Source organism: Sphaeramia orbicularis, chromosome 5 (assembly GCF_902148855.1).
Source record: "Sphaeramia orbicularis chromosome 5, fSphaOr1.1, whole genome shotgun sequence".
In the NCBI taxonomy this organism is placed as follows: domain Eukaryota; kingdom Metazoa; phylum Chordata; class Actinopteri; order Kurtiformes; family Apogonidae; genus Sphaeramia; species Sphaeramia orbicularis.
Window position 1 is genome coordinate 57668550 of NC_043961.1, and position 12258 is coordinate 57680807.

The following is a 12258-nucleotide window of genomic DNA, read 5'->3' on the forward strand; positions in this document are numbered from 1 at the left end:
GTATCAACATTTCATGAATATTTCATCAAAATCCGTCCATAACTTTCTGAGTTATCTTGCTAACAAACAAACAAACAAACAGACAAACCCCAATGAAAACTTAAGCTCCTTGGCAGAGGTAATAACTTCCTATTTTTTCCTCTCAACATTTCCTGAAAATTTCATCCAAATCCATAACTTTTTGAGTTATCTTGCTAACAGACAGACAAACAAACCCCGATGAAAACATAACCTCTGCCGTTCCTTGGCGGGGGTAATAAAGCAATAAATTGAAAACACCCACATCATCAACAGAATATTCATAATGGAACACGAGATCTTTCCAGAACTGAAAGGTTAGCTCTCTCTGGATTATCTTAACTTCTTTTTCTTAAATGAGGAAAAACCTGATGTTTAATTTCTAAATATAACTCAGTGGATTTAAACTATTGTAGGTTTATTGCAACTGCTTTATTATTGCAGTGTTTTTATTTTATTATTGGGGTAATATTACACATGGCCTTTGGCTTTAATTTTTTTATGACTTGCATTTTTTATTTTTTCCAAACATATCCCATCATCACACATCAAATACTAATATTAGAGTAGTATTAAATTACCCACCCGTAGCCAGAAGGGGTCTTCATATTGATATAGTGGCTTTTTATCCTGCACACATCAACTTTGAGTATCCATGTGTATAATATGTGGGTGCTTCTCTGAAACTGGTCCTAAAAACAGGACATGGGAGCTAAAAATTCAAACCAGATGTAGACTAATGTTATGAAGCAAGTTTGGAAGCACTTTGGGTCTATTTTAAAAATAAATACTGAGATAAAAAAAAAAAAAATTCAGATAAAACACATTTTTATATTATTTTATATTTAATACAAAAATCTGTATGTAACACGGTCAAAAGGACACAAAAATTATACACTACTATTTTTTAAATATCTCTTTATTCTCTCACAGGGACATTTTGGGAACTGAAGTAATTATGCAAGGCAGAGTGTTTCACAAAAATGACCACTGTTGCAAAATCATTTGCGATTTATATGTGTCTAACTGGGCAGGTTCTGCATGTAACACAGATGGACACGATGGGTTACATACAAAACCTAGAATGAGACTGAGATTCATGAAAAACCTGCATGTCTGGATTAGAAAAACCACTAGGATCAACAAATTTAACACAGTGTCGTTATTTATGGCGCTATATAAGACCATTTACAGCCATGTGGTCCAGATCTAATGCACTGACACCTAGATAGCTTTTCATGTCCCAATTTTGGTCCTATTTTTGGCCCCAGTATTTTATTAAAAATGTATTCATTTTGGGATGGCTCAGAGCAAGAGCATACATTTTTTTTTGCATTTATCTGAGGTCATCATTAGGTCAATCCTGGGGGGAAATATGTCTAAATTTGTCTTTTATTATTGGGTCGAAAAAGCTGGAAACGTGCCAGGTACCAAAATGTACCCAGTTTCATAGAAGCACCCAAATATATACACCATAAATGTCTATAGAGGGGTGTCAAATCATAATATACACACATACCTACATAAGGTATTGTGCCAGTTTGAGTTCGATGCTTTAATTAATTTATTTTATATTATTTTGTTATACAGTCTACTCTCGTTAAACTGCCCGCCGTTATACCGCTATTTTCGCTCACCGCCGACCAAAACCATTGCACAAAAATCCCCAATGCATTATTCCATTAGCTACCGCCATTTCCGCCTATCGCCATCCGCCAGCCCAGTTCCATGCACAAACAACACTTATACCATTGATTTCCCGACCGTTACACCGCCAGCGTGATTGCCATCGAGTACACATAAATTTTAACAATGCACTGAAACAAACGCGCCAGACGCTGATCGCGACAAGCTACGAGTAGGTCTACGGAACGGCCACCGTTCATTTATCGCAGAACACTCAGTAGGTCAGGATGTCGGGAAGAGGACGTGGGATTAAGCCAAAGCCTCAAGATGATGGGGTGTCATTTCCCGACACGGTATAATAATGCTTAAAATGTTTCCCCACTTTAAATGATCCCTTACAACATAACAGAATCAAGATTTATTTAGAAACGCAATTAGAACGGGTTAACGGAGGCAGCATAGACATCATATAGTAAAGACATGCACATTATGGACGCAACCCGTTGTAACGCCATTTTCACTATACCGCCAATTTGGCCGTGAACGGAAGTTGGCGGTATAACGAGAGTAGACTGTATAGATTTTTAAGGGGTGCCAGTCAGGTCTCTCTCCTGACATTTAAGATGTTAAGTCAGTCGTTTTAGTTCAGTCTTTTGTATGTGCTTGAGCCTTTGTTTTTGGTTATTTAGTTTTTGTCTGTTTGTTATCCCTCAAACTACACAAAGAATGCAAGTCTTAATTAAACAAACACCCTACACATTAAATGACAGAAAAAGAAATCACACATTTAAATCATTTAAAATTCAAAATCATGTATCGAACAGTGATTGCATTAAAAACTCACAAATTCAAAGCACAAATTCCTCCTCAAAATCCAAACTCAAAATTTCCACCTTAGGTTTGATATCAGTCTTTTAGAAAAAAAAAGGTTAAAAAAAACAAAAAAACAGTTCAGTTCGTTTAAACAAAAAATTCCACTCCAGGTTTTCCACAGTTTCTCTGAATAATAAAAAAAAAAAAACCAAAATGATTCAGTTCATCCACAAAATTTATAAAAAGAAAACAAGTGCACAGTTCCATTCCAGGGCTTTAGACAAAACAAAAATCATCATTGTCTTCAGTGTGAACCCTCTTAGCCTTTAGTCTTTGAAATCTAAAGATTCCAGGTATATGCTCCATTTCAAATGATATTTTTCTGTCTTATCCTGCATCCTATATGACATTCATGACATTTGGCTTTAATAATAAACACGCATTTAGTTAATTTGACAAACTAGGATTTGTTTGCAAACTGTTATGACTGCCACGTTAAAGTTACTTAACTGAGGACGTCTATCTGGGTCATATTACGACTAGATGAGGTCAGTACATTCTCATCATATCATGGATGTAGTTATTATTCTACACATTCTTTTTTGTAAATAAACTCTTAACTGTGCCTCCTAATTTTGTCATTTACAGACTCCCTGACACACAGGGCATGTTTTTGCATCATTCCCTTGGCTTCTATCTTTTTAAGTGCACAATGGAAAAAGAGTTTCAGGCACAGAGTCTTAATGAGTTGCTTGAAATAAATGCAATGAGCCTTATCATAGCAACACATGCAGCCCCTGCGGTCCAAGGCGTGACAAGGGTTGGTTTGGGCATCATCTTGGAACCCCTATCACTGTCAATGCATGCGTTGCATTTGCCTGGGCAATTAGTCAGTGAGTGCAAGTCAGTGGAGATGAGAATGCACACCAACCCCCCAACCCGAGTGCACTGGCGGATTACCACCTGTTTGTGTGCCCTTGCCAGTGGGTCCTCCTTTGTTTGAAATTAGGGAAAAGAGAAGAAGCCTTTGATGTGTTTTCTCTTTTAATTGACTTCTCAGCAGTGGATGCTTGTTTCGCCTGGGAGATGCTACGCAATGCATCTCTTCGTTGTTTGAGTATCGCCATCAAAAAAACAGATATCAACTATAAAAGGGCAGATTTCACCTTCAGCTTAACCTACTGCTATTCAAATTAGCGAACGAGTTTGTAAAGAAGGAGCTGTCCTACTGTAATATATGTGTTGCATAATTATTGCATTAATCATGATCAGGCGTGGCGCCGCTAAAAGGGACTTCCAGCTAATCACCGGATGACATACTATACAGTAACTGTTGGATGCCATATTGCCTGCCATATGTTTGAAACCACATGGAGGGCATTCTGGGATAAAAAACTATGTACAAATGTTTCATTTCACTGGGAAACAGAATCAAATCGCAAACATTGGTTAAAGGTGGGGTGGGGAGATGTTTTCCTGGAACATTTTTTACTATATTGCTTAAAATCCTATTCACACCCTGATCACAACCAATTAATTAAATGCTCTAACACAAAAATTAAAAAAATGAATCACCTGTGGAACGGACAGGATAGAAAAAACACCATCTAATCATTTTAAGCGCACAATTGAAATGATTGAACGGTGATATGTCTATCAAACTCAACTTCCATTTGTCCCTCCCCCTCTTTGTGAATGAATCATGCGTTCTCAGAGGTTTGGAGCAACTGGTACAGGAAATGAAGCCAGAGCTCGGCTATATTAGCTATATTAGGATGGAAAGTTCACCGGCAAACTGTTTTGTAGGGGTGTGCCAAAAAATCGATTCATATAAAAATTGCAATTCTCATTTACTACAATTCAGAATCGCTGTACAATGTCTAAAAATCAAACAAATCCACCTGCAGTCTGCCTGAGTTTTGTACGCGGGACATCCTGACATCATCACACAGCTGTTTCTGGAACATACGCATGCGTATATATAAGCACCAAAACAAGGGAAACTAATGGAGGAGGTAGGGTTAGCGATTAGAGGCTAGCGCGATTAGTGGTTCGGGTTAGCGATTAGCGCGATTAGTGGCTAGCGCATTGACACGCCATCAAATGGTATTAAATAATACACAAAAGGATGAAAATGCGTACGTATAGCACGCCAAATGCAATAAACTGGCATCACATACAAAGCGATTTCATGAGATCAGTCTGTCAGCAGGTATCACCTAGAGCACAGGTGCCAAACATGCGGCCCGGGGGCCAAAACTGGCCCACCAAAGGGTCCAATCCGGCCCCTGGGATGAGTTTGCAAAGTGCAAGTTAGGGCATCAAACTCAAAAATAATATCGTAATAATATATAATGACAACACCATTTTTTTCCTCTTTGATTTAGTGCAAATAACATTAAATTATGAAAATGTTTACATTAACAAACTATCCTTTAACAATAAAATGTGAATAACCTAAAATGTCTGAAATAAATGAAGTGCAATTTTAACAATATTCTGCCTGTAATTAAATGTTTTGTGCCTTTGTAGATCGGATCTGTAATGTATATGTATAAATGATAAGTCGAGGCAGGATATTGATAGAATTGTACTTATTTTTCAAAACAAATTTCATGTTTTTCAGGTTATTCACATCCTTTTTGTTTGGACAGTTTGTAAATATTGGCATAATTGAATATTATTTTTTGCACTAAAACAGTTTGGAGTTGTCATTATTTATTAGTTATCATGCTGTTATTGTACTGGTCCGGCCCACTGCAGATTAAATTGGGTCGAATGTGGCCCCTGGAAGAAAATGAGTTTGACACCCCTGACCTAGAGCTTAAGGACACGGCGCAGAGTCAGCCACCAGCGGCAAATCCAACGCACACTGCTGTACATCACCAAACTCCCTGCCAAGCATGGATAAATGTTTAAACTTAATAAATGTGAAAAAGACATTATAATATTTGCATTTGTCATTCCGTCTTGTAAAGCAGACTGGAGTAGATCATGACGATCCTTTGCACACCCATAGACTGAGGCAGAAATCATCATGAATCAAATTGTTTTGAATCGAATATTGATTTGAATCTAATCGTAGCCCCAAAAATCGGAATCGAATTGAATCGTGAGATAGTGAAAGATTCCCACCCCTACTGTGTAGTCACTAACATAAATCATTAGTAAATGTAACGTGAGTCACATAGGTATGAACTGGGGCTGTTCCGTAAGAGCGGGGGTGTTGGAGGACATTGAATGAGGGATGCATAGATCGATGCTGGGGTGGGAGCCGTAGCCGGGCGAATTGTTTCTGTGCAGCGCTCGTGAACCCTCGAGAACAAGCATTGCGTGTACCAGTACTCTGGAGGCGTGGCTTCGGGGGGATATCTGAGGAAATGGGTTTGGACTTTTGAATTGAGTATTTTCCAAATGTAGCTCGCTCGAACCGTTTTTCTAAAGATCTCATACCCCACCTTTAACCTTTTCATACAGGAATTATGAGAGCCTTAGTCTCTTGAGTGATTTTATTCCTCTTTAGGCATGAGAAAAAAAAACAAAAAAAAACAACAATTCAATTCAAATATGAACCTATTTTTCACAGAGTTACAAATATGTCCACTCAGCTGGACACCATGTGTTTAATTTTTGATGCAAAGAAACATTTAAAACCCATCATCAGGAAGTGATCTACTATGTGAAAACTACGAAATAAAAACATTTTTTATGCTGCTAATCTGATTTTTTTCTCACATTTTAGCATACTCTAATACTAGTTATTACTCACTTTATGGAGATAATATGCAAAAAATAAACTTTTTGTTTAAGAAAACTGTTAGTTACAGCAATTGATTTACACTAAAACATGTCACTGCAGATCAGATTTATCACGAACAACAAAGTTACAGTAATGGTATGAATTGTAGTGTATGGGATGATGCTGTGTTGGCTGATATGCAACTAAAACAATAAAACCCATGAATATACAATGGCTAAAATTTGCTTAGAGGTCTTATTTATGTCTTTGTTCATAAGATATCAATATAAGTGAATCCCCAAAGGAACTTTGTGTTGGTAAATGCAAGTTATGCAAATTTACAGGATTTCAGTTCTGTTCAACATGTTGATGCTCATATGAACTATGTTTTCAGCTCAAAAATGTCCAATTTTATCACAATTAATGCTATATTTTCAGGTCACAACTGGCCAAGTTATAGTTTAATGAATTTACCTGAAAAACAAATATTCTATTCTTTTAGATTCCCCAATTTTTCGTACAAGATTCTCTCCTACATATTGCATGTTTTATTTTTACAGGTTCAGTATGGAGTATGGTGCTGATCCATCCTGCTTATGTTACACCAACACATACATGAAGAATCAACAGTTTTCGAATAATAAGCATTTTTATAAAGAAATAATTCTATATTGTTATTTACTCTTTAGTATGATGATAAACTGTACAATAAATAATTCTGATCCTAGTTTTTGCACAGGGATCATTAATGTAAACGGTGACATGGCTGCCGAGCATCAGTATGATGGGATCCATAACAACCATGTCACATCCGTCCACTGCCACATTTAGTGTTTTTGTGTCAGCTGTTATTGTTTTAGATCCACAATAATAGCGTTTATGAATAAGAGGAGAATTAGCAATAGTAAGTCTATAAGTTTATTCCTAATAAAGTACTGGTACTGACCAGAGCATCATGGGTAATGTCACATCTGTCCACCAGCAAAAGTTTTCACATACACGTGCTATTCAAAATCCAATATTTCTGAAAATAGAGCTTCCACTGTCAAATAATATCAGTAGTCTGTGCACTAATGGATTAGCATTATTTCAACACAGTTCTATGCATTTCTTACAACTTTTTTTTTTTTTTTTTGACAACAATGGCCACTCATTGGACCCCTAAGTAAATTTTAGCCTACAAGAGAACAGCTGTAGAATATCTGTCCACTGTAGTGACCAGTACGCATGAAAGGGTTAAATACCTGCTGATATCAACAAAATAACTTTTTGTTGACATTGGTACCAACAGAGAAAAACTCTCCTGTACATTTATTTTTTATTTTTATTTTTTTTTTATCACTAGCCTCTAAGCATGTTGCGCTATGTCAAATAAAGGATAAGTACAAGCCACAACTGTTGCCCCCAACCAACAACCTGGTATTAGTCTGCTGAATCCAGCGTTGCTTACAGAGATGAGGTGGTCACTGAAGCTTGACAGAAGTAATATGCCCTTTACACTCAACTCGGCAGTGTCACACTAACAGCCACATCCCTCCTAAAGCCTTCCACCAGCGGAGGGGAATAACAACAGCTAAAGCCACAAACACCACAGCTGGTCTGAACAGCTCATTAGTCCTTCATTACGCTAGGTGACAAGGTGTCTCTGTCCTTCGCTGGGCACTGACTCCACATCCCCACTCTAAGCGACGGGTCTGAGTCGAGTGGGAGTCGAGTGGACATGTGAGTGATAGGACAAAGCAGGTAGAAAAAGAAATAGTAATGGGAAGAGGAAGGAACAAGGACTGCCAGTCAGTACTGATCAAAGCTTGTACGTCCGTGCATGTCCTACTTTGTTAAGGTTTTGGTTACTTGGGAATGACTCTACAGAGTGTTCGAGTTGGTGGAGCTCTGTAATAATGCAGAGAATCTACTTTTAGTAACAAACAAATCTGAGAGTCTGAGTCTCTTTCCAGTACCTACTTGTCCTATGGAGACGGTGTCACTCACATGAAAATTACTTTTCAAGGCTGTGAGTTTTGCACATTTTAAGAAGGCAGGACTTCAAATAGAATGGAGACAACAGGTTTAGAGCTGCTATTTTTGCTGTTTAAGGTTTCACATCACCATTTGTTAAGGCCGGTTTTCTCCTAAAAGTACACACCGAACTCGTTGCTACCACTGTATGAAAAAATGATTTTGTTGGTTATTGTTTTACTTATGCACTAGCAATTCAAATTCTCCAAGTAGCCTGTATCTCAAAATCTACTGCCGGGTTTGCAAAAATGGAGCACTAGGCATCCAGACAATTCATCCTATTCTTCTACAGGTATTCTACTATTTTCCACAATTTTGCTCAAGGCTGCAGAGCTTGATTGTTTTTTAGTGTGACTGGCAAAAACTCCAGAACTCCCTTCCAGCATATTGTGATCTGAGTGATCTGTGAGGGCAGGAGACTGGTGCATCTACTCCCTGTTTGTGTTTTGGAGCTGGAGAAAATCTACCCTGTGACCTTGTTGAGTCACAGGTGTTTCCAGACAGCTGGCATTAACATATTGTTGATCAAATTCCATTAAATGTAAACTGAATGTGACTCTTTGTTCTGTATTCTAACATAGAAGCTCGGAAAAGTGGCTTCACTTTCCAATAACGGCATGAGATGACATGAGGTTCATCTATATGTGCGTTTACCCCAGCGTTTTTCAACCTTGGGGTCGGAACCCCACGTGGGGTCTTCTGAAATTCAAATGGGGTCGCCTGAAATTTCTAGTAATTGATTAAAAAAAAAAAAAAAAACTTACTAATAAAAAATACATGGTGAGTTGACAGAGACAATTACAATACATAAAAGACACGACAAACTGAAACTGCAGCACTGTGGTTCTGTTTATCTGTCAAATGTTCATTGTGGTCAGTTTCAGACGCTGCAGCTCTTTCATAATTCATAGTTTGAGTTCTTGTTTGTTCAGTATTAATTGTCAGCCTTGTAAATCCAAGCTGGACTGACTGTACATATCCTGACCAAGGAAAATAAAATTCTTCCTTTTTGCAGTAACCTACACCTGGATTTACTGCCTCTCTCCATAATAATATACATTATACAGACTAAATGTCATCTAAAATTAACATTTATTTGCAACATAGTATAGCAGACTATTACATGATCAAAAACAAATTAATTTTAGCAAAAAAAAAGTCTCTGTTCTAGGGTTGGCAGAAATTTGTGATGTTAAAATGCGGTCACGAGCCAAAAAAAGTTGGGAACCACTGTATTAAACAGTTTAGATCAGTAGATGATTTTGTTCGTCAGTGGATGTTTGGGTCTTCATGGGTTAAAACCTTCCAGCGACAAGCTTTATCTGTGCTTTATGAGCCATATATTGTTTTTTCTGTACTGAACATTTTAGTTAACTAAATAACTCTGGTCAGATTTACTCAAACACAGTTTGACAGGAGCCTGCTTAAATGCTGGATGACACCCATGATGAAATGGAAAAGGAGGAGAAGTAGTCCCTAGAGAGGTACTGTAGAAACATGGCACTAAAAATAGTGCATATATAATGATAAAACATCTCTAATTTTCAAGTGATTATACTCTAATGAAAATAAAAGTATCATATATTTCTACAATTGCATTACATTCTGCTGTTAAATCCATGTATGTCATTGCATAGTGAACATTTTTTTGTCTTTGCTTAAACTGATTTTGTTGCTTGTCACATCACATCTGCATGTTAAGAATGATGAAACCTCCATTTTCCACATGCTAATATTTCAACAGGAATATTTGTTTCTCTATTTCCTTGCAGCAATTGCATTGTTGAGGTTTTGTCAGGACTATAATTTTCATGTATCCCCACTGGGATGGGGTATACATAATAGGACAGAAGAACGCTGAGAGTACAAACAAATTCGTAAGTGATGATCATCCTCAGGGTTTGTCATTGTAAGTATGCGACCATATTTATCCAAAACAAACTAAGATAGGCTGTTGAATAATTGTACGTCTGGAAAACACTGACCATAAAGATTTTTTTTATTTTTATTTTTTTAAAGATTATTGTCAGGAAGAAAGGTGGAAGAATCAATGAGAACAACTACAGCAAAGTCAGGTGTAAATTATTCCAAAAGTACTACTAATCTGACAAGTGGTGAACATCTAGAGCACAGGTGTAAAACATGTGGCCCGGGGGCCAAATCCGGCCCACCAATGTTTCCAACCCGGCTCGCGGGATGAATTTGAGATAAATTGCAAAAAATTACACTGAAGATATTAACAATCAATGGTGTCAAAATCATTTTAATTCAGGTTCCACATACAGACACACACAGTCCAGTTAGATTTAAGGTGGGTCAGACCAGTATAATATTATCATAATAACCTATAAATAGTGACAACCCCAAATTTTCTCTTAGTTTTTTGGTGTAAAAAAGTAAAATTACATGAAAATGTTTACATTACCAAACTATACTTTTACAAAAAATGTGAATAACCTGAACAAATATGAACAAACAGAAATGTCTTAAGAAAAGTAAATGCAATTTTACTAATATTCTGCCTGATACTAAATGTTTTGTGCAATTGTAACGCACATGTGTAAATGATAAACTGAGGCAGAATATTGTTAAAATTAGGGGTGTTAGAAAATATCAGTTCTGCAATATATCGCAATATTTCATTTCACAATACTATATCGATATTAAAAAGTACTGTATCGATATTTTTAGTGCAGATATGGCAGAGGTTCATTTTTGTTTTTTGTTTTTCTCTATTGCTTATATCTTATTTATTATTATTTAACACTGTTTTATTAAATAATGGTTATTTGAAGCATCCTAAAAGCGCTTTTTACTGTCTGAGAGGCAGATATTAGTTTATTTGTTGGGAGTGCACAAAAATAATGTTATGATGTTAGTTATGAACTAATATGAACATTTGAGCAAGATCTTAAACTGTCATGTCTGTAAAATATAATTAAAGTTTTAACAGAAGAAAATTTTGTGATTATAGCATTAGATCCTGTTGAAATCAAATAAAAATTTGTTTAGTATTTGTGCAGATTTGTGGAATAATTCCATTCTTCCAGGAAATAATCATTTTAAAAAATGAAACAAACAAAAAAATTGCCTTTTTTTAACAGTATCATGATATATCGAGATCATAGTATTGAGATTTGTATCGTATCGCCAGATTCTTGCCAGTACCCCCCCCCCCCCCCCCCCCCAAGTTAAAATTGCACTTGTTTTTCTTAAGACAGTTCAAGTTGTTCATGTTATTCAGATTTTTAAGGAAACTTTGTAGACGTAAACCTGATCATAATATAAGTTTACTTTTTTTCACTGTTATTATTTCACTGGTTCGGCCCACTGGAGATCAAATTGGGCTGAATGTGGCCCCTGAACTAAAATGAGTTCGACACCCCTGGTCTAGAGGGAAAAACAGTGGAAATAAGTAAAGGGAATACGGGTCCATGACCCTCTAGCCTCTCCCCAAGTCATATCACTGGGTACAGGTGCCAAGTAGTGCTCCTCCAGATCCTGGCTACGCATTGCTGCCCCTGTGCAGTCAGCCCTCTGGAGTCCACATTAGTAAGGAAGACAAGGTTAGCAAAGAAGTAACCAGAGCTGACCTGTTAAGCTCTGTGGGAGACACAGTGAACCAGAACTGTGGCTCTACTGCGTGGCCATTCAGCTGATTAAGCCTCCGTCTCTGGAGTACGATGCCAAAGAACAGAGGTGAAGGAATAAAAAGGAGCCATCCAGAGTTCTGCTCACTCCTGATTATAAGGACCTTCAGGCACACTGGGTAAGCAGCTGCCGCACTATTCATCAGCCACATTTATCAGCAGCTTCGTCACATTTGTCCCTTTAGCTTTTGGAGAAAATGTTAAATGTGAGTTTTTGTTTTTGTTTTTTTTACACAATTGCAGTTTTTGCACATGTTGTGTATCTGGAGCGTTTACTTGACCTGATGTTAGTTCTAACATTGGTAATGGATTATAGAGCAAATACAGTTGTGGAAAAAATTATTATTAGACCACACTTATTTTCTTCAATTTCTTGTTCATTTTAATGCCTGGTAC

At 37.0% G+C, this 12258-nt stretch overlaps 1 protein-coding gene across 3 annotated transcripts in view; it reads right to left on the reverse strand.

Annotated features, from left to right (window-relative positions):
- Positions 1 to 12258, reverse strand: part of arhgef10la (Rho guanine nucleotide exchange factor (GEF) 10-like a) — a 253242-nt gene that overhangs the window by 17422 nt on the left and 223562 nt on the right. The window lies entirely within an intron of this gene.